The sequence below is a fragment of the Magallana gigas genome, chromosome 6, assembly GCF_963853765.1.
Source record: "Magallana gigas chromosome 6, xbMagGiga1.1, whole genome shotgun sequence".
Classification (NCBI taxonomy): domain Eukaryota; kingdom Metazoa; phylum Mollusca; class Bivalvia; order Ostreida; family Ostreidae; genus Magallana; species Magallana gigas.
Window position 1 is genome coordinate 2,937,657 of NC_088858.1, and position 21,061 is coordinate 2,958,717.

At 34.7% G+C, this 21,061-nt stretch overlaps 1 protein-coding gene and 1 long non-coding RNA gene across 7 annotated transcripts in view; one reads left to right on the forward strand and one right to left on the reverse strand.

The window, feature by feature from the left end:
* LOC105325832 (uncharacterized) overlaps positions 1 to 20,888 on the forward strand; it is a 34,901-nt gene extending 14,013 nt beyond the window's left edge. For 2 of the 4 annotated variants that reach the window (XR_010715186.1, XR_010715184.1), the window contains one exon: positions 10,049 to 10,776. This is a non-coding gene — a long non-coding RNA (uncharacterized lncRNA). Of the gene's footprint in view, positions 1 to 10,048; positions 10,777 to 12,754; positions 12,904 to 18,292 lie in introns of those variants that run through there. The other 2 variants (XR_010715185.1, XR_004601405.2) reach the window with 2 other exon arrangements.
* Positions 1 to 21,061, reverse strand: part of LOC105325787 (delta-like protein 1) — a 53,258-nt gene that overhangs the window by 31,310 nt on the left and 887 nt on the right. Inside the window, exons 1-2 of one of the 3 annotated variants that reach the window (XM_011425501.4) lie at positions 10,654 to 10,795; positions 5,553 to 5,627 (exon numbers count right to left, since the gene is read on the reverse strand). The gene's annotated coding sequence lies outside the window, so the exon portion shown is untranslated. Of the gene's footprint in view, positions 1 to 5,552; positions 5,628 to 6,407; positions 7,036 to 10,653; positions 10,796 to 21,061 lie in introns of those variants that run through there. The other 2 variants (XM_011425494.4, XM_011425508.4) reach the window with 2 other exon arrangements.

A 21,061-nucleotide genomic window follows, 5' to 3' on the forward strand; every position in this document is an offset into this window, starting at 1 on the left:
GCATTGTGGACTTGCACAAAATGAATGTAGGAATCAAATGAAGGAGATTTTGCAATTAGAGAGTTTGAGATATTTTTATTTCAGAAATCTGTTAATCTGAAAATACACCTAGAACTATTATATTACTACAGCTAGAACTATTACCGGGTATATTTAATATTACAGACTATTAATTGTAAGATTCAACTGGTTCAATCTATGACAAATGGAGTCCATAAAATGTACACTCCATGATACTGTTGTACCGTACATATCCCCGCCCCAGGGAAGAAAAATTTGATCCCCCAAAAATCGGGGAGTATCCAGATAAGGGGAGACCACCCTCTGCTGTCATTTGAAATCTGATTGAAGACTTGGGGATATACAGAACATTTCTATCTGCCAATGGTAGACAGGCATCTGTTGGAAATGATGGGACCGAGATGTTTCCAGGTGATATTTATTAAATATGCACTCCATTTTGTCTCCCGAAGCTTCAGCACTTGAGCCCCAGTGATAAGCAGCCCCGAGTTTCCCTACTCATTACACAGCATTAAGTAGGCATCAAAAATCTCTCCTTAGAAAGTTGAAATTGAAGAATGTTAAGGTTGTGATAAGATAAAAAGCTGAACATTAATTCTTTTTCTCTCTCTCTTCTTTTTTAATACATATGGATCGTTTTGAACATTAAACAAAAAAATTGAAACTTATTATACGCCAGCGGCCATTTTTCACAGTGATTTAGGTTATCAGATTCCTCAGTCGAGCTGAGAATAATTCTGATTGTTAAAATTCATGAAGAACATTTTATTCCTCACTCTCTTCTCACTTTAAAAGAAAACATACATGCAATTATTGTATAGAAAGTTCCTCTCTGTATTATTCATTAAATGAAATTGAATTTCTTTGTTCACTAAAAGAAACATGGCAAGATTAGATTGGCTTAGAATATCACCTCCAGAAAAATGTTTCTGTGTCAAAAAATTAATCTGTTATTTTGTAGATGTATTTTGTTTAAAGTTACACAAAAACAAGAATTGTTTTCAAAGAATTTTGATAGACTCAAACAAGAGCTCCCAGGTTTTTGATAAAGTATTTTGTAAACATCAATTTTTTCTTGCAGAAGTGCACACAGAGATAAAGCGGGAAAAATCAAGTGATCGCAAGCAGGTGAATGTTGCGCATAATTTTGTACAAAGAAATAATGGAGTCGCCATGAATCGAGAACTCTGCAGAGCTGAAGAAGATAAGACCAGTAATGTTTGTGTAATTTGCCCCAGAGTCTGTCTTTTTTGAGTGGATGACTCGGAGCAGCTATTAATGTGGCATATGATCATACTGTGGGCTCCTACCAAACAACCCCCCCAGCTTTGATTGTTTGTCTTTGGACTGGGTTAATTTCATTAGAAGCAACTTTGAAGCACTAATTGACACTCTCCCTTAGATAATCAGGGGGGGTTTACAGGTTTGAAGTCAGTCTCAAAAGAAAATGGTGTGATTAGCGTGGACTTCAGTCAGTCGGCATCATTAGCCGCGACCTAAGAGGTGGAGGCTAACAAAACAGAATAAAGTTCTGCATACATGCAATTCATTCAACAGAAGGTGCAGTTTCATTCTTCTTTTTGTATATAGCTTGTCTATTGTGCTGTTCTTTCAACATTGTAGCATATTATGAAATGGGATATATTTCATTTAAACAGGCATTTATGGTCAAACTAATGATAATGCAATATCATTCTTACAATGCAGCGACCACATCCGTATGACTGTAGACACTTCAGGTGACTGACAGCTATTGTTATTAATTTCACCATATTTTAATTAAATTACAAAACTTGCTTCAAGACAGATTGACAGAAGACTATGTTGCATTTCCCAGGAGATAACAATCTGCCGTTTCATGCATGTTGCACAAGCTAATTGAGCCATACTAGTAAAAATTCCTGGTGCATTTCAGACTGATCACAATAAGAATATGTCTGGCCCTTGTTCTCGGTGGAACATTCATTCATTATGGATGATGTTCAAACAATCAGATGGCATCACCATACTTGTACTGGCCGCTAAATGTTTGCAGTTCTGATTAAATTCCAGAGAATTATTTTTTCAAGAATTATTGACTTGTTGTCAACCGATAAAACAATGGGAGCAAACCAGAAGTTTAAAAACCAGACCTGTGTATGTACGATAGAGGGAAAAGACACGGCTTTCATATAGAAAGGGGGGTAACTCACAGATATCGAGAGAGAATACTATAAATGTTACAGCTAGAGTGGCAATTACACAGGTAAAACATTTTCTCATCTGTTTGCTCATTGGTTTATTTTGAGCTACTGGCAGATACAAAAACAATGTAGTTCCTGTACTGGTAATAACAATGCTACAGTTGAAATAAAAAAGCCAAAGTAGCCATCACACTGTAAGCCTACATTACTGTTGACCGGGAATACACGCGTAGATCAAACTCTTAAATTAGGACTGTTGATCACAGTTTACATCTCTCATGGTCAGAATGACATTGTAGAGGTAGAAAAAGAGCTCTTGATTTCTATATAAAGTTAAGAGCTGTTCTCTAATGGCTTGTTTAGGAATTCTTGGGGTGAAGAAGTCTGCAATTAGGAAAGGGAAAACGTATTTTCTTAAGAAAACAGAGCTGACATGGTGAGAGAGCCGTAGCTGCTTGTTTGGGACGATTTGTTTTCAGTGTTTGTGTTTTTCTGTTGTGATTCGATGGCCAGAAATTGATCGGACATGAAATGTATTTGTCTAATCTAGGCCATTGATTAATGTTTTCCATATAATATTTACTCTTGTCTTGGACAAACTTGCCCATTTACTTCCATTAAGGCATTGTGCCTGCTACCAGGGGAGGTAATCTTGGTTGTGGTAGTATTTAGAGAATGAAGGATATTTATGTAAACACATTTGATCTCTGACTCACATGTAACAGCTCCACTCTTCTTTTATCCCTCTGATAATTTCTCAAATTTCTTTTTAATCCTTGATTTAGTTTTAGGGAGGTCCAAGCATTGACATACATAATGACTTCAAAAGTCATTGGAAATACATTGTGTATCAGAAAAATATCTCAGAAAGAGTGAGAGAGAAAAAGAGAGAGAGAACTATTGAAAATAAGTAAAAAAAAACCCAGAGATATAGGGAAAGATAGATAAAAATTGGGCCATAAAAGGCACGGAAAGAGGGAGAGACAAGGAGAGGTAGGGGGAATAATTAGGGAGCTGAAGAGGGAGACTGAAATTTATAAAATTAAAGATAATCCAATTTATTATTCCCCAGAACACTGATGGAAATCTGGGTGAGGCTTTGTATTTGTCACCTTTATACAATCATACATTCTGAGGTGGAAAATAACCATTTCTTTGGCTTTTATTATGGAAAAGAGATTTGAAGGCTTTCAAATGAAACTGAATTGAAGCACATAATGCAGAGGAAAGGGTTGGACAAGGGAATCATATGGATATTTACATAAAAGATGACACACATTTTCATTTTCTAAAAAGAGAAATTTTCAATTCGCACAAAATTGAATGGCAAAGGTATTGGGTTATTGGATTAAATAGCCAAATGCATTGTGCTTGTGAAAACTCTATAGCATTTCTTGCATATAATCATCTTGTTAATGGATGCCAAGGATTAGGGTAAAACTGGAGGACTCTTGCATCGCAAGGTGTGAAGTTTTTCATTAGCTACCGCTCTGCATGGACACTTGAACTCTGTGTGACTAATTCTGAAAAGCCGTTTATCTGTCTATGGAAAATCAATAACAAGAAATTAATGGACGATTGTTTTGTAAATACAGAACAATGCGTCTGATAGCTGAAATGGCAACTATTAACTGATGTAATAGGATAGAATATTCTTGTCAATTAGAGCTGATACTGGCTACTTATAGTAAATGAGTGTAAGAGAACAAGCTGACACTCGGATACAATCACTGCAGGTCGCAGGCTATGGTACATGTACTATATCCACTAAATATGGAACGACGATTAAAAGCAAGGGCACTGAATCATTTACTCTGCCCGATATTACTGAGTTGGAAGGCAGGCAATGTCCCATATTTTAGATCGCTGGTTTTTTTTTTTTTTTAACAAGATTTTAAAAACCCGGAAGATCCTTGGATGGCGACGCAGTCATCCGTCATTCCTGTCATGACATGACTCTCATCCAGCAAGATCTGCACTATCTGACTCTGTCAGTAAACTCAGCACAGATCCAGGTCCGTGGAAACGGAGCCTCAGAGTTTTGTCCGAGTTTGTGGAGTCATCCATCACCACGAGCCGTGGTCTGACAGTAAATCCATAACGTGTGTTGTGTCATGGGAAGGGAAGCTGTAGTCCAGAGTCTCACGCAAACTTCCACATAAGTCGCTCGTAAACTGACATGCTTTGTATCATTCCATTACAAGGACTTAGACCAGGTTTGATCCAAACCAGAAAGATATAAAGAAGACAGATAGGGCTTTATGGAGGATTCGTGAAATTCATTGTCTTTTATTCCATTACATGCTGATTTGTAGTACAATTTCAGAAATCTCCTTTTAATACATGAAGTAATGAATAATTATCCTTCCCTCTCCCTAATTGGAAACTAGAGGGGGAAAGCTTTAGTTTAAGATATGAATATCTAGTTGTGTGTTCAATGTCTGTCAAAAAACTTAATTCACAATAGTTTCATTATAATTCCCCTTTCCACCTGAAAACGTATACCATTTTACACTCAACTATATATTTCTTTGGACATGCATATATAAGAAACATTGTTTACAAATAACAAAGTTTCATCTACAACTTACAATATACAATACATCTAATATTTAATGTCAATAAATTATCCCTCCTTAATAAATGAATTCAGCTTATTTTTTCAATTCTCTTTGATCTTGCATCTTAACATTTTGACTTGATTTGGGCTATTTCCTGGTAAATGTTATTCTAAGCATACAAACTTTGTATGTCGGCCAGAAACAAATTTAGCTATTTGTAAATAAGTAAATGATGTGTCATTTTAACAAAAATGTGTACAGCAAGAAATAAGGATGTTTTATCTGTTACTGAATTTAGATCCTTGTTTATGAAATAAGAATGAGTGACAGGTAATGGATCATCAATCTCTGTTGATCAATGACAGTGAGGGAGAAGTCTTAAACTCCTGCAGCACTCCTCAATACTTTGATTCTTGGGTGAGATTTCCTTAATCCTTAGGATATGATATATCTTTTATATATATAATAAGGAAAATTCTTTAATCCAAGATTAGATTTATCAAGTTCTTGTTTTTCCTTGACAACTGATGTCTGGCAGTGTAAGGATTAGATCGACCAAGCCTTATAGTTGGGAATGCATAATTAAAGAAACAATATTATTGTTTCAAATAAAAGACATGAAGGACCTTCTAATTTACATCCTATTGGATTCTAAACTAAGAAAGCACCTGTCCACATCTGTAATAGGAATCTTGAGGTTCAGTGGATGTCCTGAGTTAGCACTGAGAGCCCGGTGGACAGCCGATTTATCAATGCTCTAATGTCTCTACAATGGCCAAAGACTTACCTGTCTTTGATGGCTGTGTTTATTCTACGTCGTCTAGTAATCCGCGATCATCTCACTCAAGCCTGCGACCACTCTCTACAAAGAGAAGGCAGACCAATGTAAGATTCTCTGAAAGCTTGCAGGATTCCATGATTCAACTCCAAAAATGGCTAAACCCAATTTATATACAAGTCCGAACCCAAGTAAAAACTCCATATACAAAAAAAAAAATAAACTGTTCGAGGGCTATGTGGGAACTTAGCGTTGTCTTTTGATAAAGTTTAATTTGCAAGCAGGGCCACTAAAGGCTCAAGACCGATTTCTTTGAAATCAAATTCATCTAATTACAGATAATGGCAAGGCTGAAATGAAGCATCATTGTTGAGATCATATGCCTAAACGCTTTAACTTTATTGGGAGATAATACAAGTGTCATTAATATGTTTTTTAAGTCATCGTTGTCTGCAGCTAATGGGGTACGATAATCACTGATTACAAAGATAATTTTTCTCACTGGCATTGTTAGTTGAAATAGGAACGGTTTAACAGAGAAATGGATGGCAAATGATATTTTCTTTTACCCTGACTTTGTGTTTTGTCATAACATTTGTTATTCTAGAAGTAAAATGAAATTTTGAATGCATTTGGTTTTGTGTATTATGATTTTTTTTTTTAAATCAATTTTTTAAGTATTTTGCCATCCCATCAGACCGGAATACTTGGATTGAAAAAGAGACTTTGTGAGTTACTATGTAGCAAATGCATATAAGTTGTTAATTGCCCATGTCACTTTAATCGGTTGACTTTTTACTAACATATTCTATCTCCTGTTCAATACTTTAGATTGATCAGGGACAGCTTCATATGACTTCTTACCTTGCAGTGTTATCTTAATCCCAACAGTTTTTACAGAAGTACACTTAATCCATATCACTGAAAACTCCCACAAAATACAAAAAGTTCAAAGAGCCTCAGCTGTCATCCATCAACAAAGATACGTCCATAAAAATTAAGTGAGTTGTGATCTACCCGGCTTAGTGATTGTAAAACCAGATAAGAAAAAAAGTCCAGGACTCGCAAATTCTCTCAGACCCTGGTCATTCCCTGATGGGCTTGATCATCGATGACCAAGAACAATGAAATATGACAATAGCGATTTATGGGTCCCCTGCATGCTTGAATTGCTTTTGTGCATTAGCCCATGGGCAGAATCGATGGTGAAAAAATAACCATGTAGAAGGAAATTAATAGGCCAATTATTACTGGCAATAACGACATGCAGGTAAAGGCTGGAGTTGAGAGCTTTATTGTCAGATTGTGGGGGTCAAAGCCTGCTCAGTAATCAATACTCCCAAATTATATCAAACATTTCATATTCCAAATAATTCCAGCAATTTTATCCACTGATTAAGCAAAAGGCTTTGTTTCTGTGCTCCCGAAGCCGTCCTTTTTGGGTTTGGTTCATGAAATGCTGTACGTGTACCTGAGCGACAGGTGTGTGGTTTGCTGTAATTCTAATGGCCCCGTTCATCAACAGGTGCTAACTGTAGTGGGACTCCATCGTGTCTCAACTCCTCCCAATCGAAGCAAAGTCGAGCAAAAAAAAAAAAAATATAACAATTGGGCATATTTTTGTTTGTTCTGAGAAGAAATCATCCTTAACATTGCCATTAGCTTCGTGTTGCGGGTCCTGATTATGCAATTTTTATTCCATTGAAGCAAACTGAAATTTGACGACTGAATTAAATTTGTTGTACTGCTGGCCTCCCGTTCAAATCGGGCAAGAGCGGTGTGAATATTGAAATGACTTATTGAAATCTTATATCTTCTCTTTAAATGGAATGGCATTAAAATTAATTAGTTTATTTATCGGAAAAAATTTTGTGGTGATTTTATGAATACACAGACCTTGATTTGAGGGTTAGAGGTTGCGCATGCCGATCTCTAAAGTGAGGAGTCTGGGATTGATCGGAATAAAAACTCTGTCACACAGTTTTATATGCCTTGACCCTCACCAGTCACAAATACATGATTCTGGCAGAATTTAAAGTCATTAATAAATATCATTGCCATCCTTTATCATAAACAGATAATAAGTTGCCAAAAAAAAAATGGAAGGGAAGTAGAAAAAAAAAGATCAGAGGACAACAATATATCACTGAAGTGATAGACTTTTGTAAAGTGGAGATATTACATCATAAATTGAATCTCGTAGTATCAGGAAATGATTGGCAGTGGGTGCCTGTAATTATCATTGACAACTAAATCTGCGAACTTCCCATCCACATCAAAGACAGTGTACCCAACACACTGAACAAAAAACCCAGAATCGGGTATTCAGAATAATGTTGACCATTTTATTCCGCATGTTTTAGGAAAAATGTTTTCTTAATTCACCATAGAACCACTAAATGACTCTTGGGCAAGATCTTTTTTAACGGTAATGGAAACTAATTCCACGTAATTTACATAGCTGTGCCATATTGACTTCTTTGATATTTCTGAAAACCAGCTCACAGCTCCCACATTTCAGTGTAGCAATATTCAGAAACATGAAGCACCTGACAGCCTAATCAAGGATAATGCTGTTTTCAATGATTAAACAGCAGCCCAAGGGGAGAGAATGCTGTTAGTTTTCATACCCCAAAGGGGGACAATCAACACCTATTATGGAGATGCATGGTGATGGATGTGGCGATAGGACGACCAGTATGAGTGCTCTATAAGGACGCTTTGATGACCCGCTGACCACAAGAAGCCATAATAAGGAAGATCGGAAATCATCTTATCATTGCAGACACAAGCCAGTGTAAATCACACAACATTATATTCCATGCTGTGGCATAAAAATTACTCTACAGTCCATATAACCCTGTCCTTTATTTTTGAGTTTTTTTGCATGAACTGATATAATGATCTCTTTCTCTCTTTAATGTAAATGATCAATGATGACTTTTTGGAGTAAGAGCAATTTTTTGGTTAACACAAAATACCACAGTGAATCATTTGTAAGCAAACTCAGATTGGAGAAATACGGTATTTAAAAATCTTGCTTCCCCTCTGTCAGTAAAAGCTGATCAGTTTTAACGTATTCAGGCAGTGCATCTGATCTTCTTGATCTAAATGCACCATTATAGAAATTATAAAGATTTGTTTTGATTTTCACTGGGTATGAGGAAAGGCAAAAACACTGACAGGCATCTAGCATCATCAGATACAGTCCAAAGCTCCCAGAGTCAATATCAGTTTGTGCTCTCTGTATAACTTGGATTACTAGCATCATCATATAAGGGCCATAGCTGTTATCATTGAATAACATCAATTACGGCTATCACAGGGCCCATCAGAGTGGGATTTGTGTTTTTATCTGTGTTTTGCTGTGTTTTCTCTCTGATCATTTCCCAGGGAAGCAGAGTCATTCAGTTGAACAACCACTAGAGTCTGTGATGGCTTCATCCATTGTCCACAGTTTACTGTGTTCTGAGAATCATAGAGTTCTTTTCTAAAGCCTCTCTACTATACTCTTATCAAACAAAACTGGAAATGATATCATGGTTTACAAACTTTACCACCAAAAAAAGTTCCAGAAATCTTACAGAAATTTCAAGAAATTTGAATGCTAATAATTATAGAACCTTTAAGCGAATAAGAAAAAATTATTTGAAAGCTTCAGAGTAAATACTGACAAGCATGACCATTTTATAAATCATGTTCATGATTGGTTACTTAGAGACTGATTTTATTATTCATAATTTTTACAGACATCATGTTCTGCTGATCTTGACAAGGTTGTGTCAAACTGTACAAAGGAAATGAAACTTGGAGTGTTTTTCTTTGATATTTACTGACTATCCGGCCTTTTAATGTGGCAAGGAACGCTGGTATTGTTCAATGCGGGATGACTGCCACTTTATTAGGACCAAAGAGAGGTTTTAATGCTCCCTTAAGAGTGTAAATCAACAGGCCTTATAGAATTCCACAAAACTTTCAATAAAATATCAAAATACTTAAGAATTAATCAAATTGGAGACCTCTCTTTGATGTAAAGAGAATGTAATGTGTGATGGTTTTACATAGTCCTAAACATTTGAGTCGGGTTTCTGTTGAGAACTTTCCTCATAATACAATGAACTAGTGAATGTGTTCCCTTTTATAATGTTCAATTAATTATTTAATCTTGTGGTTCATTAAAACACATGGATGCCTTTGTTAGTTAATCCTCCCGCATTCCTGCCACAAAATCAATACTGATCGATTTCATCCCAATTGTTCACGGCCTCTGCCCCCAAGTCTTGGGTTTCGGTACAGTGGGTACAGTTTAGGCGCAGGTTTCTTCATCAAGGGTTGGGAGCCTGATGGTCATCAGGGGTCAGTCCATCTGTCCATGGGGTCAGGCGTTGAGACGAAAAAATGTCTGCTGCCTAGAGCAGGCTCTAACATACAGCACCAACACCTTTTGTCTTTCATGTTTGATAACGTGTGATAATTTATGAGCATATTTTGATTTCTTTATTCAGTAGACGATGATATCGTCGGGTCATCGCAGCAGCCCACCTGAGATAGAATCGGTCCCACGCCCGAGTGACCCGTGGATTGAGACATATTTCACGATTCAGTGATGCCCATCAGAATGGTGATCAAGGTAATTAATTACATTGCCTTGACGATAACTATACCTGTGCCCAGGGGAAGAGTTTACCTGTGAAGAGTGACAGAAGGTGAAAAAACACAGGTATTGGGAGTTATTGGTGAGATGACATGTGTCCGATCAGAATTAACCTGTCAGTGTCTTTAGTGGCTCTAATGAGACGGACAGGCATGTGGGAGAAATAGGTGGAAACCCACCCTCTCCATTATTAGCTCCACTCATAACAATTTCATCTTAACATGGTCATTCAAAACTAAATACATGTATAAAAAAAATCATAAAAACTTGAAAAAAAAGATATCATAAATACCTATTTGCCCAGTAAGGTACTAAGAGGATTTCTTCAAACACAGAAAAATGGCACACAATTATGATATTGTGATCAAGAGTACATAGTTTTGTAACTAATTTTCTCACACATATAGAATTAATCATAGATGTGAGAAGTACTGGCTTAAGGCACCTGTTGCTTACCTGCTCATATGTGGATCATAATCATCCAATGAGAATTAATCCAAATCAAACAACAACTTGTGTGTATTTAGCAGTGAATTAGATTGACTTCTAAACTAAAGGCTGCAATGGACACCAAAGAATTCGAAATTCTTCATCGGACTTCTGTGTTCTACAATGTATTAACAAGCATGACGGAATGTTTTTTGGATTACCTATGTTTTATTATTAAATTGGCATATTTAAGGTAATCATTTAATCCCTTAAACAAATATTAAGTTATCTTCTAAAAATTTGTAAGCATTGTCCATAATTGTCTAAATACAGAGGCTTTTAGTGGGGCCATTTAATTCCATTGTTCCAACGCTCTCCATTCCTGCACTGTCTGTCAGGCGTGCAAACCGGGGCTAGAACAAGGTGGGGAGTCAGGGGAGGTAATTCAGGCAGGTCAGAAGAGCTGCATGTACTGTACGAGCGTCTGAGCGGTGGAGCGGGAATATTAAGCCACAAGGATAACATGCCAGTCAAGCCCTGAACATGCCCCAGTATTCTGTACTGTAAAGTACCCTTGTTGTTTGTATTGCTTATTATCAATTGAACTAATCCACTGTAGAGAGGACTGGAGAAAGGTGTAATACAACACACGTAATCAAATTGGAATTTGATGATCCGTGTATTAGTGGGTTTTTTTCTTTGTAGAGAGGATCTGTGACAGTAGTAATACTGCGCTGTGTTTATACAGGCGGACTCTGAATCACTCCCCTGCCTATTCTCGTCTTACAAAACGACTGTTTAACCCCAAGTCCTGAATTAGTGACCTTGTCTATACTGCACACACATTGATATAATATACTTATTAATAGAGTATTCAGTTATTGTTGAATTCAAGCTGCAGTCAAGTTACAAGGGTTTGGCTTTTTTTAAATATTAAAATAATCAATCTTTGATTGCTCCGTACAAATTGATTTGCTAAAAAATGTCAGAATATTAAAGTGTCAACTGTGTATCCATCCATTGATGTCGTAATTTCATACAATTTATTGTAATTCATGAAAACAGATGACTTAATCACCATACAGGGAATGAATTTGATAGCTACTCATTTGTTGTTGTTTATCAAACATTCACTGCCTTCAATCCAGTTTATAAATATCTTAAATAAAATAAGCAGCTATAAATTCATTCCTTTAACTATTAAATATAATAAAATGTTAAGATTAGATATTAGTCATTTTTAAATGGGTTTTCCAAAGGAAAAATCCAGTTATTAAAATGGAGAAAATGGCGGGCGCTGCGAAAAGGGTACCCCTATTGTACAGATAACTCCTCCTACAGTTTTCAAGATAGGAAGTTGTTGTTTTGCAGATCAATTGTACATATTTCAGAGATGTGAATATTGGATTTTGATTTTTGATAATTGCGAAAAATACCATCTGTTGAACTTAATCATTTTTTTTGCATAATATTGCAAATATGGTATACCCGTATTGTATAGATCACTCCTACAGTTTTCAAGATAGGAAGTTGTTGTTTTGCAGATCAATTGTACATATTTCAGAGATATGAATATTGGATTTTGATTTTTGATTATTGCGAAAAATACCATCTGTTGAACTTAATCATTTTTTTTGCATAATATTGCAAATAGGGTATACCCGTATTGTATAGAACACTCCTACAATTTTCAAGATAGGAAGTTTTGTTTTGCAGATCAATTGTACATATATTAGAGATGTGCATATTACTTGAATTTTTATTTTTGATTAGTTAAGAAAAAAAACCACCTGTTGAACTTGGAAACTTTTTGGCAAAATATTGTTGCATATCAGTATATATTGCATATAGAGTACCCCATTTTCTGGATAGGTAGTGTTTATCAATTTAGGGTAGACAAATGGATTATGGATACAGTTCACACAAAAGAAAACCTGGTTTGCTGTCAGGTTTTCTCTTGTATAGAAATAATGGGATAGAAAAGTTGCCACATGTGTGGTTTGACCATATTTTATTTTAATTAGAAGCACTGGCTGACCAAGTTTCACCAAAATACATTTATATGTGAAAGAAATTTAAGATGTCAAAAAATTATTTTATTTTTGATTATAAATTCAAATATTTTCAGAGAGTCTACAAAGAATTTCTTCACATTCTTTGTTGTACCGTATGTCCTGCATTATCCTGGGAATATCCTGGCTGATCACACAACTCTGAGGCCGGTAACCACTTACCCGGTATCTGTAGAGGGCACGACTCGATACTTCCTATACTACCTGAACCTATACATATATATACCTATACTACTTCCTATACTACCTGAACCTATACATATACTACTTCCTATACTACCTGAACCTATACATATATATACCTATACTACTACCTATACTACCTGAACCTATACATATATATACCTATACTACTTCCTATACTACCTGAACCTATACATATATATACCTATACTACTACCTATACTACCTGAACCTATACATATATATACCTATATTACTTCCTATACTACCTGAACCTATACATATATATACCTATACTACTTCCTATACTACCTGAACCTATACATATATATACCTATACTACTACCTATACTACCTGTACCTACACATATATATACGTATACTACTTCCTATACTACCTGAACCTATACATATATATACGTATACTACTACCTATACTAACTGAACCTATACATATATATACGTATACTACTACCTATACTACCTGAACCTATACATATATATACCTATACTACTACCTATACTAACTGAACCTATACATATATATACCTATACTACTACCTATACTACCTGAACCTATACATATATATACCTATACTACTTCCTATACTACCTGAACCTATACATATATATACCTATACTACTTCCTATACTACCTGTACCTACACATATATATACGTATACTACTACCTATACTACCTGAACCTATACATATATATACCTATATTACTTCCTATACTACCTGAACCTATACGTATACTACTACCTATACTACCTGAACCTATACATATATATACCTATACTACTTCCTATACTACCTGAACCTATACATATATTACTTCCTATACTACTACCTATACTACCTGAACCTATACATATATATACCTATACTACTACCTATACTACCTGTACCTACACATATATATACGTATACTACTTCCTATACTACCTGAACCTATACATATATATACGTATACTACTACCTATACTAACTGAACCTATACATATATATACGTATACTACTACCTATACTACCTGAACCTATACATATATATACCTATACTACTACCTATACTAACTGAACCTATACATATATATACCTATACTACTACCTATACTACCTGAACCTATACATATATATACCTATACTACTTCCTATACTACCTGAACCTATACATATATATACCTATACTACTTCCTATACTACCTGAACCTATACATATATATACCTATACTACTTCCTATACTACCTGAACCTATACATATATATACCTATACTACTTCCTATACTAACTGAACCTATACATATATATACCTATACTACTTCCTATACTACCTGAACCTATACATATATATACCTATACTACTACCTATACTACCTGAACCTATACATATATATACCTATACTACTTCCTATACTACCTGAACCTATACATATATATACCTATACTACTTCCTATACTACCTGTACCTATACATATATATACCTATACTACTTCCTATACTAACTGAACCTATACATATATATACCTATACTACTTCCTATACTAACTGAACCTATACATATATATACGTATACTACTACCTATACTACCTGAACCTATACATATATATACCTATACTACTACCTATACTACCTGAACCTATACATATATATACCTATACTACTTCCTATACTACCTGAACCTATACATATATATACGTATACTACTACCTATACTACCTGAACCTATACATATATATACCTATACTACTACCTATACTACCTGAACCTATACATATATATACCTATACTACTTCCTATACTACCTGAACCTATACATATATATACCTATACTACTTCCTATACTACCTGAACCTATACATATATATACCTATACTACTACCTATACTAACTGAACCTACACATATATATACCTATATTACTTCCTATACTACCTGAACCTATACATATACTACTTCCTTTACTACCTGAACCTATACATATATATACCTATACTACTACCTATACTACCTGAACCTATACATATATATACCTATACTACTTCCTATACTACCTGAACCTATACATATATATACCTATACTACTACCTATACTACCTGAACCTATACATATATATACCTATATTACTTCCTATACTACCTGAACCTATACATATACTACTTCCTATACTACCTGAACCTATACATATATATACCTATACTACTACCTATACTACCTGAACCTATACATATATATACCTATATTACTTCCTATACTACCTGAACCTATACATATATATACCTATACTACTTCCTATACTACCTGAACCTATACATATATATACCTATACTACTTCCTATACTACCTGAACCTATACATATATATATACCTATACTACTACCTATACTACCTGAACCTATACATATATATACCTATACTACTTCCTATACTACCTGAACCTATACATATATATACCTATACTACTACCTATACTAACTGAACCTACACATATATATACCTATACTACTTCCTATACTACCTGAACCTATACATATATATACGTATACTACTACCTATACTAACTGAACCTACACATATATATACCTATACTACTTCCTATACTACCTGAACCTATACATATATATACGTATACTACTACCTATACTACCTGAACCTATACATATACATACCTATACTACTACCTATACTACCTGAACCTATACATATATATACCTATACTACTTCCTATACTACCTGAACCTACACATATATATACCTATACTACTTCCTATACTACCTGAACCTACACATATATATACCTATACTACTTCCTATACTACCTGAACCTACACATATATATACCTATACTACTACCTATACTACCTGAACCTATACATATATATACCTATACTACTTCCTATACTACCTGAACCTATACATATATATACGTATACTACTACCTATACTAACTGAACCTATACATATACTACTTCCTATACTACCTGAACCTATACATATATATACCTATACTACTACCTATACTACCTGAACCTATACATATATATACCTATACTACTTCCTATACTACCTGAACCTATACATATATATACCTATATTACTTCCTATACTACCTGAACCTATACATATACTACTTCCTATACTACCTGAACCTATACATATATATACCTATACTACTACCTATACTACCTGAACCTATACATATACTACTTCCTATACTACCTGAACCTATACATATATATACCTATACTACTTCCTATACTACCTGAACCTATACATATATTACTTCCTATACTACCTGAACCTATACATATATTTACCTATACTACTACCTATACTACCTGAACCTATACATATATATACCTATACTACTTCCTATACTACCTGAACCTATACATATATATACCTATACTACTACCTATACTACCTGAACCTATACATATATATACCTATACTACTACCTATACTACCTGAACCTATACATATATATACCTATACTACTTCCTATACTACCTGAACCTATACATATATATACCTATACTACTACCTATACTACCTGAACCTATACATATATATACCTATACTACTTCCTATACTACCTGAACCTATACATATATATACGTATACTACTACCTATACTACCTGAACCTATACATATATATACCTATACTACTTCCTATACTACCTGAACCTATACATATATATACCTATACTACTACCTATACTACCTGAACCTATACATATATATACCTATACTACTTCCTATACTACCTGAACCTATACATATATATACCTATACTACTTCCTATACTACCTGAACCTATACATATATATATACCTATACTACTACCTATACTACCTGAACCTATACATATATATACCTATACTACTTCCTATACTACCTGAACCTATACATATATATACCTATACTACTACCTATACTACCTGAACCTATACATATATATACCTATACTACTACCTATACTACCTGAACCTATACATATATATACCTATATTACTTCCTATACTACCTGAACCTATACATATATATACCTATACTACTACCTATACTACCTGAACCTATACATATATATACCTATACTACTACCTATACTACCTGAACCTATACATATATATACCTATACTACTTCCTATACTACCTGAACCTATACATATATATACGTATACTACTTCCTATACTACCTGAACCCGTCAGAGAGGAACTAGAGAGGTACACAACTCTCATCCATGTACTGTCGGAACCAGAACCATTCCATGTATTAATACCATAACAAACCAGAATGTCAGGTATCTCTCCGAGTGAGAGAGATGTGATGCAATGAGTAATTTATACATTTCCCATTATAAATCTCCGTAAGAATTATGTTTTCATTCCTGTGAACTTTAATAAGTGAAAAATGATAATTGTTCATTGAAGATATATTGGATATATTCCCTTTTATCGATTTCAACTGTATTTATTTCACAGGAATGTGTCTTTTCATAAAAAATCATCAAAAGGTGATAGAAGCAATAACTTGGGACAGACTTAATAGAAAAAGAGATCCTCCTCAACAGTTGTAGGCTCACGGTCAAATGTGTATGATCATAGTTTATGAGATGAGTTAAGACCAATGCATGCACAATGTATGAATGATATATGAGAGTTATATAGATTTTTAAGAGAAATGAAATGAACTTATGAAGATGATCAGGAGTACTACAGATATATGGTTCGTTTAACCCAGGAGGATGCTAAAAGTTCTTTAAATTGAAGAACCTACTAAGTTCAGGGAATAAAAGTTGGGGTAAAATACATAATATTCTCATATTGGACAGAGACACCACAACCTTGTGCATACACATCTTCATATCAAAACTTAAATCATCTTGCATGGTGCAGACTTTTCACTCTCCATTCTAGGAATCTCGCCCTTTCTAGTTATTTCAATGTTGTCCCTTCAACAGCAATGTTCCATATATCTTAATAAGAGGACTATTTTTAAATCATTAAAATAGCAATGTTTTTTGTCTAATATTTTTTCTACTACAACAAGAAGGTTATCACCAATGGCTAGCTCAGAAGGTTTGACTGTCTGGTCTGCAAACCTTTAAACAAACTAGTAAGAATTGAGGCAATAGAAACTAAAGAGGAATACTTTAAAATACAACAGTTTTATCTATTTTACTCTGTTAGTCTGAACCATTTCCATCATATTTTGGGGCCACAAGCTACCTCAAGATTTGGCAGAATTAAGTTCTCCCATACCATTAAAAAATGGAGATAATCTTTTTAGGTGAAGGTTATATTAAAAAGTAAGAATGCCTAGTCTGATAGCTTTCTTAGAAAAGTATCTGAGCTACATGCATTCCGGGCTTGGCCCATGATATTTCCTCCTTCCTTTTACAGACAATGGAGGAAAACGGGCAAAACAAGCTATCTGTGGAAGATGAGGAAAAGAGTTGTATTGAGAAAAAAAAAGCAACAGGCACATTGAAGAGACAGAGTAGAAGTTTACATTCACTCACTCTGTGGAGATTGCCAAATGTTCAGAAACATGTATTAAATATCATATAATACTCTTCTTGGTTGGTTTAGCTTTTGATGGCATATGGCAAGAAAGAATTAATGCAATTCTGTTGAGGAAACCAAGCATACATGACATTTGACTTGCAAACAATTGGAGAAAAAAAAACATTCATGGAAATGATTGTAAAGAGTGTCATCGATATAGTTTCAGATTATTGTTCATTTATTCCAAATCATTTCATCCCATTTGCAGTTTTATGCTTCTAAGTGTGCCAGTAATTAAGAATTTCTCCAGATTTGCACAGTGGAGTGATTTTAATGTGAATTACCATTAAGTGCTTATCACTTTGTTCCAGTGAGGCGAATACTGGAGTGTAATGTACACAAACTGTTGTGGTTATCGGGGGTTGATGTGGATGAGTGGACACCCTCTGATTGTCGGATTAGGTGCAGCAATTGTCAGAGAAGTTTAAGAACGGCCTCTCTTGGATCGTTGTTATCTGGAGAGAAGTCCTATCGGAGCTTATCTTTCATTTTACTGCCAGGAATTACAAAATATCATGTTAACTGGCTAATAGTCATTAATATGTGCTGTGCCATCAACCCCCATCTTGTGTGCTGAGCAGGACATGTGAGAATTTTCAGGATGGTATTTAGCTCACCAGGGCTATGGACTCCACTGTTTATATTGAACAATTAATCAAAATCAGCACAAACCATTCTTAGTTACCAAGGGGGTGATGAGTGTTTTAATTATACACAGAAAAATTTCTTAGCGGTAGTTGTAGCCAGCTTGTGATAATACAGGCTCAAATCAAATATATGCATAAACTTCACTGTAGATAGTTTGCTTCTCTTTCCCAAAACACTCTCAAGTCCCAACTTTTGCAAAATTGAATTTATAAATGATATAATCCTCACATAAGGAAACATACAGTTTTATAAGTTTGTATGAAATAAGTTGCTTTGAGTGTAAGTGGTATCGTTTTCTAATGTCCGATTTATAATTCTATCATCCTTAAGCTTATAAAAAAAATTGTGTGTTTAGGGTAACACTGATGAAAAAATTAGGTAGGTAGGGATTTTTTTTATTTTATCATAATTTTTTCTGCATGAACCCTAAGAATGTTTGTTTGCGTCATATTTAAAAACAGATTTTTTAATAAAAATAATATAAAATTCACAGTCTGATAAAAACAGACCTCTTAAAATGGTAGGATCGGGGCATTTTTGTAGGTTAGGTCGGGTTACCCTAAACACACAACTTTTTTTTTGGTCTTATCAGATATACTGTGTAATTTGTCATTCAAGCCAGCACCCCAGTTCCCCAGTTATAAAACAGCAATTAAAAAAAGTGTGTGAAGATTAAAGGGAATGTTTAAAAGGTGAAAGACTGATGGGTCAAGAAAATACTTAACAAATGCCCAATTTATTATGAGAAAAAGGAGATCTGTAAACAGATGAATGACAAAGGAAATTTATTAAATGATGAAATTAGTAAAATGATGCTGCTGTGTAGAGTAACGCTCCAGAGGTCTTCCTATATAAAATGATCTGTAATCAATGTGTTATACAATCGAACATGTGAAGGGTTCATTGTTAGGGCATTTTATATAAGGTACAGTGGTGTTTCTGATATTGTAGAGAATTAAAAATATCTACAAACAAGTTTGTTATTATCTTGATCATGGGTTTATAATTCCTCTTTTGAACAAACATGGCTTTCATTCAAAGACTTGAAAATGGTGAAGTCAATCTCTCAAAAATCTGACTTGGGCAAAACAACAACCTGTCCTTGGATTTAGCAAAAAGGAATTTGACCTATACCAAAATCAAACTACGGTCCATAAAAGAAGGTAAAAACTCCAAAGTTTCATGAGTCGCGTTGTCACTGATTTCAACTGTAAGTGTCAACATGATGATGAATTTATACATAGTACATGAATAGTCAGGTGAGCTGAGCAGACACTGCGAGCCTTCATTCAAACTAATCAGCCTGCATTAACTTTCTAATATCATGTACATCTCATGTTCAGTTCTCGGTTGCCAGCTGTCTGGTTTTTTGATTTGCTGACGTGTCGGAATTAAACTGTGAGAAATCTGTTAAATTTGAGACGACCGACTCGTTGCAACTTAAATGTCGTATAATTTGTGAATACGTAAAATAAGCCACCTTCATACGTAAGAAGAAATCGTTGAAACCAGAGGCGGAGGAAGAGGGAGAGAGAAAGTATAACACTGCAATCAGAGGACATGGAATATAACACCAGGAAAAGGAGGGCCAGCCACACAAACAATTGCCCCATAAAACCGGCCACCTTTGTATCTCGATGTACGTGTAGCCCAGAACGGGCTGAATATGAGATTTAGGAAGGAAACACACGCTCTGAGAAATGTTAATATTTTGTACAGTTTGACATGTATTATAAAAGGGATAAAAGAAAATGCGCAATCATTTCATACTGATATGAAGCAAACTGCCGGGGATCCTCGGAAAATCCGAGAATGGTGTTCCTTTATGTAAAAAAAAAAATTAAAAATAAAAGAAAGGGGCCCAGAAATCACGATTATTGCCGTTGCGGAATAAGAAATAAATGTGCCTGGGTCCAAAGGTTCGTGTTTACTTGTTCGATGAAATATTAAAATGCA